At 43.8% G+C, this 6,279-nt stretch overlaps 1 long non-coding RNA gene across 1 annotated transcript; it reads left to right on the top strand.

Moving 5' to 3' along the window:
- The first annotated feature begins 45 nt into the window (after positions 1–45).
- LOC142912326 (uncharacterized) lies at positions 46–3,925 on the top strand. Its single transcript, XR_012934044.1, has 4 exons — positions 46–114; positions 420–485; positions 1,099–1,198; positions 1,561–3,925. It is a non-coding gene; the product is annotated as an uncharacterized LOC142912326 (long non-coding RNA).
- The last annotated feature ends 2,354 nt before the right edge of the window (positions 3,926–6,279 follow it).

Genomic DNA, 6,279 nt, shown 5'->3' with positions numbered 1-6,279 from the left:
CTGCTCATTGTGGGAGGAGCGTGTCTCGTACCCCGAAAGTGACGTCACGTCACCTGCTGCCGCGTGACCGCACGAGGTAACAGGAAGCTATCGCTTCCTGCACTGAAATCCGATGTGAGAAATTCTCATTGCGATTGTGGTTGTTGTGGTGGTTGTTGTGGTGGTGGTTGTTGTTGCTTACCAAGGTAGAGCCTCTCTCTCTCAGGGATGTCAGTTGAGTAGCAGCGAGCACAGGAATCGATGTCCAGGTTGGAACTTTACAACGCGGGGCCTAGCCACGCGGGGCCTTGCCTCTTGCCCTCGCCTGATTGCGTTTACTTTAATTATCTCGCTTAAGTTTAATTTGTCTTCACCCGGCTCGCCACTTTGTAACTTTGTTTTATTGTCAATATTCACGCAGTTTTTATTTTTTTCACCAGGCCAAGCCCGCTTGAGCTGCTATACCGCTCTTGTTATCAGAAGCAACCTGCCCACAACAATACAAGGTGAGGCTTTGTCAACGTGTGTGAATGTTTTGACTTAAAGCTTTGGTGACTGCAGGAATTATTATTCTTGGTTCTTTCGGTAAAGTCACGTAGATAGAAAATTAAATATAACAATAAAATAAATGAATAATTCCAAATAAAGAAAAGCAACTCACGTCGTTTTGATCGCAACACAAGTAGTCTTTATTTAATGTAATTGTATTATCAGTTATTGTTATTTTCTATCTACGTAACTTTACCGAAAGAAACAAGAATACGTGTGTCAATGTCTATCGGTCAAAGACGCTAAACGGAGTGACGCGCAAACTCCAAATATACAGCAGGCGTCAGGGTCGGGATCGAACCCACGACTTCCTGTTTACCCGGTGAGGTAGTTAACATCTCACCAGTTAGTCTCGGCTATGTTCATTGATCCTCGATTAATTACTTGGTGTAGTGAGGAAGCATTAATGCCGAGCAGATGAAGGTGGCCAGAAATGATTCTAGACACGCCACTGCCAGTGTGTGACAGTGTCAAGTTTGTGTTTGAAGTAAAGTCTATTAACTCTATTGAACACGGAAGTTATATCAAAACAATAGTTTATTTTTGTTTTCCTCTGGAACTCTTTGTAAGAATGGAAACAGGATGTGAACACAGAACACACATTCAGCTGAAGTCGGAACTGTTCATCCCCAGCATTCAAGGACATCTGAGCCTGGATTCACACCTCTAAGTTGCGATTGAACATTAATTTATGCATAACACAAATGGTATTGTTTTCAACACCCTTTGCTATGTCAGCTGAATTTAGCTCTTATAAATATTCCTTTTGTAGCCAGACAGCCAAAATTGTGTACTCGGAGTTTTGAGTTAACATTCATTTTGAAGATACGAAGACTTCCAGGCATGTTTATAACCATTTTCCCTCTCATTGTGTGCCATAACAGCCCTGTGATGAATTTGGGAAACTTTTTCACTACATGAATATATAAATAAGTATAGACGTTTAAGTCACATGTGACTGTATATATGCATTTCTCTGTGCCTTGATACTGACGTGAAGATGGTGTGGATATTCTTATTTTTTGTCTGCAGCTGACGCTGGTCTGATGGAGCAAAGGCCCTCAGCACAGCAGCTCGGTACGACAAGTCAACAATGCGACCAGCGTGCATACAGCACGGATCGGACTGGAAATTTGACACAGCACCAGAGAACTCACACAGGAGAGAAACCCTTCAAGTGCACTGTGTGTGACAAGGCATTTTCATGGCCATCAGTTCTTGAGACCCACCAGAGAACACACACAGGAGAGAAACCCTTCAAGTGCACTGTGTGGGAAGGCATTTTCACAGTCACCTACTCTTGTAAAACACCAGAGAACACACACGGGAGAGAAACCCTTCAAGTGCACTGTGTGTGGGGAGGCATTTTCACATTCATATAATCTTAAAGTACACCAGAGAACACACACAGGAGAGAAACCCTTCAAGTGCAGTGTGTGTGGGAAGGCGTTTGCACATTCATCTGCTCTTGTAGTACACCAGAGAACACACACGGGAGAGATACCCTTCAAGTGTACTCTGTGCAGGCAGATGTTTGCAAATTCATCAAATCTTCAAGTACACCAGAGAACACAAGCATCAGAAGATCCACAAGGAGTGGAGTCTGAAATCAGCTTGTGAAAGTCAAAGTGCTGCCATGAGCCCATCCCTCATGAAACAGTAACCGGAAATCCCAGCTTGGACACTTTTAAAGTTATCAAGGTGAAATATGAAGAGGTGAAGGTGAAGAGGGAAGAAGTGATGGTGAAGAGCAAAGAAGTGAAGGTAAAATGTGAAGATGAAGATTCAACTCCAAAATGGGACCTTCACATCGGAAAGCAGGAGGAGAATTCTGACTGAGGCAGAGCGAGGCAACTCCCAGCAGTTTGTGGAAGTGGAGGTGTGGGTGGACTTCCTCCGAGACAATCCAAAGTCAAGTGGAGACCCGGTAGATGTGTAAGCCAGAGACGATGTCGCTCCAATAGATGCACCTTTGTCAGAGGCCTTTAATGACAAGAATGTGAAGTTGAACACTCAGCTCCTAGGTTCAACTTGCAGAGTAAGAGTGGCCAGTCTTTGTGGACCTGTGGGTTGGGTCAATCTCTCACCAGGAGCGAGAACCAATAAGCTCCCAAGCATTCACGATGTTCTAATGATAATTGCTTTTACATGGTGCTTACTTAATCGCCTCGGCAACTCGGAGTTTTGTATCTCGTCTGAAACTCTCGAAGAGCATCCCCAAGTAGCAGCTGTCCCTGTGTGGCACAGGGTGGTGGCCCTGTACCGGCCTGCATGTGGACAAGAGCCTGTCAGTAGGGGGCGATGATTGATGCGTCATCTCAGTTGTGTAGTTTGTAGGCAATCTTTATTCGAAGCTTTCGTGACTGCAGGAATCCACACTCTTGAGTTATTTCGGTAAAGTCACCACGTGGGTAGAAACATAACGGATCACGGCGTTTAGATCACAACACGCATAATCGTCATCAGGTGGGACAACCACAGAAATAGAAACTGCTGAAGTAGTAGGTGCCTACTCCAGCAGTTTCTTCTCATTGCTGCTGTGCTTGTCCCACCTGATGACGATTGCTTGTGTTGCCATCGAAACGCCGTGATTTATTGTTTGTAGCGTAATGTTTAAAATTTGCTACATTTTGACTCAGACGCCAGCATGCAACGGCCTATTCGTTTTGAATGACGCAACAATAGTACTGTGTACATACACTGTTAAGCAGACGGTGCGTATTTGTAAAATAACTTCTTGTTAATACGATGTAACGTGATGCAGTCAATTTCGCTGCAGTAATCCAATGTTAATATGCCCGTCAATGATTTAGAATGAATACCGTGTCTGATTGTGCGTGTACATGTAACATTTTGTATGAGGAACAAACATTGAATAAGTGATGTTAGGACAAAGTGTGTGTGTGTTTTGGAAGTAACCTGTACAGAGAACTCAGGTGAGACCCGTTGTTCTTGTGATACAGGTCAAAGGGTACTTTTGTGTTTCACGAAGCATCTGCCTCGGGAGCAACTCATCGTCTTTGAAATAGGGAGCACGCTCGGATCATTCATCAGTTACAAGGCATACCACTTGAAAGTTACACGTATAGGAGGAGGTACATTCTCTACAACACGAATTGTAGTTTTGTCTTACGTGTTATCGTAGATTTTGTCTAACTGGGACTAGAAATGCTCCTTGCTGATTCACGTCTGGATGTTCGTAACCATCGGTTGAAGCAAACCCCACTGCTGTTGAGACGCTGTGCATCATTTAATGGTCCAACACATTGACGGCCTTCAGGCCAGGAAAGTCACAACATTTGCACACGAAGGACGCATTCACATAAGCACCCCATGCTCCGTTTTGAAGTTTTAAAATGGAACATCTTTGAATTGTGTTGTGTTTTGAATTAGATGATTTTATTTCTTCATTAAAAGCTTGTATCAATTTACATCTGGAAGACTTCATTGAAAAGGACATTTCGTGTGAATTTTCTCTCGTCATTAAGTAGATGGCCTTGCCGGGGGTTCGGTTCAATGCGGACACAAAGTGTACACACAGTGTACACACACAGTATACACACACAGTGTACACACACACAGTGTACACGCACTGTACACACAGTGTACACACACAGTATACACACAGTATACACACAGTGTACACACAGTGTACACACACAGTGTACACAAACAGTGTACACACACAGTGTACACACAGTGTACACACACAGTGTACACACAGTGTACACACACAGTGTACACAAACAGTGTACACACACAGTGTACACACAGTGTGTGTACACACTGTATACACATAATGTATACACAGTGTACACACACAGCGTATACACAGTGTACACAAACAGTGTACACACAGTGTACACACACACAGTGTACACACAGTGTACACACAGTGCACACACTGTACACACAGTGAAACAGTGATACAGTGTACAGACAGTGTACACACACACAGTGTACACACACACACAGTGTACACACACGCACAGTGACACAGTGACACAACAACAATCGCCATTCGCCACTAAGTGGCGGTGACGTCACCACGAAGCTTGTGCCAGGCAGTGACACACACAGTGACAGTGACACACACAGTGACAGTGACACACAGTGACACACAGTGTATACACATAGTGTACATACACACAGTGTACACACACAGTTTATACACATAGTGTACACACACACAGTGTACACACACACAGTGTACACACACACACAGTGTATACACAATAATGTCCACGTTGTAGCTGAGCTCACACACCCAAGGGAGGGAGCAATGGAAAATGAATCTAAATAAACTTAAACTTCAACTCTGTGACGTCACCACTCTGCATTACCTCATTGGCGTGAAACGCCAGGGTAAGGTGTACCTCGCTAGTGACGTCATGTCACCAAGGTATTCATCCCTCCCCCGTCCACCGCGCTCTTGAGCGTGACGTCACCTCCGCTCGGGTCACTGCCGATATCGTTCCAGTGGCAATCCTTATTTGGGCAAAGCTACGCCCAGTGACTGGTGGCTCATTAACATAATATATTCGTTAAAGCCGTCGCGAGTTTATTGCGACGGGTTCAGCGCCCACGCCCCCATCGCTCGACATATGGGCCGGCCTCATTAACATAATTTATTCAATTTTGATTTAAAGCTTTCGTGACTGCAGTAATTCATATTCTTAGTTTTTTCGGTAAAGTCACGTTGAAGAGAAACAACAAAATAATAAAATATATAAAACAATAAAAAATTCTCACGATGTTTCGACCATAACTCAAACGGTCGTCTTCAGGTGTGTTGGTTCGCATAAATTTATTTTTAAATAAAATCCGTGATCTGGTTCCGTCTGTAAAAGACGTGATTCCGGACATACAATACCCTGGTGTCTACAAACTAAGTTGCCTCTGTGGTAGTAGTTACATTGGAGAAACCAAACGCCATGTCTCGGACCGCATTCGTGAACACAAAGCAGACCTTAAACACGGTAGGACCAACACCTCGGCCGTGGCAGATCATTGTTCTAATTCAGTAGGCTCACATGCCATTGACTTTTCCAAGACAGAGGTTCTTTGTAAGCCATCTGGCTTCCATGAGAGATTCGTTCATGAGGCTATCCACATATACAAGCACAGAGACAATTTCAAGATGGATTCTATCTTAGCAATCATTGGAAAGATTTGATAAACCATTTCAGGTCTTAATTGATTGTTCACGCTTACAGTGGCTTTCAGACAGCATACATTATAAAAAATTTCGTCTCCCCCCTCCTCTTTTCAGAATATAGATGGACTAGTCCTGGGTAAACTGCCAAATCGTTGCGCGTGGCGCTAACGTTTTTTTTTATAAATAAATAAATGCGCCGTTTAAAAATAAATTTATGCGAACCAACACACCTGAAGACGACCGTTTGAGTTATGGTCGAAACGTCGTGATAATTTTTTATTGTTTTATATATATTTTATTATTTTGTTGTTTCTCTTCAACGTGACTTTACCGAAAAAACTAAGATTATAATTTATTCAGTTACAGAGCCGCTCGTGGGAGGGAAGTGACGTCATGCTACTTCCTGCAGTCGCGAGGCAACAGGAAGCTGCCGTGCGCGCGCTTGCACTGAAATCCGAGGTGAGAAATTCTCATCGTTGTGGTGGTGGTGGTTGTGGTTGTGGTGGTTGTTGTTGTTGTTTACCAAGGTAGAGCCTCGCTCTCTCTCGTAGGGATGTCAGTTGAGTAGCAGCGAGCATGGGAATCGATGTCCA

The sequence above is a fragment of the Petromyzon marinus genome, unplaced genomic scaffold, assembly GCF_048934315.1.
Source record: "Petromyzon marinus isolate PM22_M1 ecotype Great Lakes invasive population unplaced genomic scaffold, UKy_Petmar_22M1.pri1.0 PM_G_Scaffold_2, whole genome shotgun sequence".
In the NCBI taxonomy this organism is placed as follows: Eukaryota; Metazoa; Chordata; class Hyperoartia; order Petromyzontiformes; family Petromyzontidae; genus Petromyzon; species Petromyzon marinus.
This window is presented reverse-complemented; position numbering and strand designations above follow the sequence as displayed.